Source organism: Etheostoma spectabile, chromosome 3 (genome assembly GCF_008692095.1).
Source record: "Etheostoma spectabile isolate EspeVRDwgs_2016 chromosome 3, UIUC_Espe_1.0, whole genome shotgun sequence".
In the NCBI taxonomy this organism is placed as follows: domain Eukaryota; kingdom Metazoa; phylum Chordata; class Actinopteri; order Perciformes; family Percidae; genus Etheostoma; species Etheostoma spectabile.
The window spans coordinates 8727546-8727797 of NC_045735.1; the positions used below are offsets into that span (position 1 = coordinate 8727546).

The 252-nt window shown below is 49.2% G+C and overlaps 1 protein-coding gene across 1 annotated transcript in view; it reads right to left on the reverse strand.

The window, feature by feature from the left end:
* The window catches only part of blmh (bleomycin hydrolase), a 24892-nt gene that overhangs the window by 8891 nt on the left and 15749 nt on the right, over positions 1 to 252 (reverse strand).

A 252-nucleotide genomic window follows, 5' to 3' on the forward strand; every position in this document is an offset into this window, starting at 1 on the left:
AATTGAAGGCATACTGAACCAGCATGGCTACCACAGCATCCTCCAGCGGCATGCCATCCCATTCGGTATGCGTTTAGTTGGACCATCATTTATTTTTCAATAGGACAATGACCCAAAACACACCTCCAGGCTGTGTAAGGGCTATTTGACCAAGAAGGAGAGTGATGGAGTGCTGTGCCTCCACAGTCACCGGACCTTAACCCAATCAAGATGGTTTGGAGAGAGCTGGACCGCAGAGTGAAAGCAAAAGGG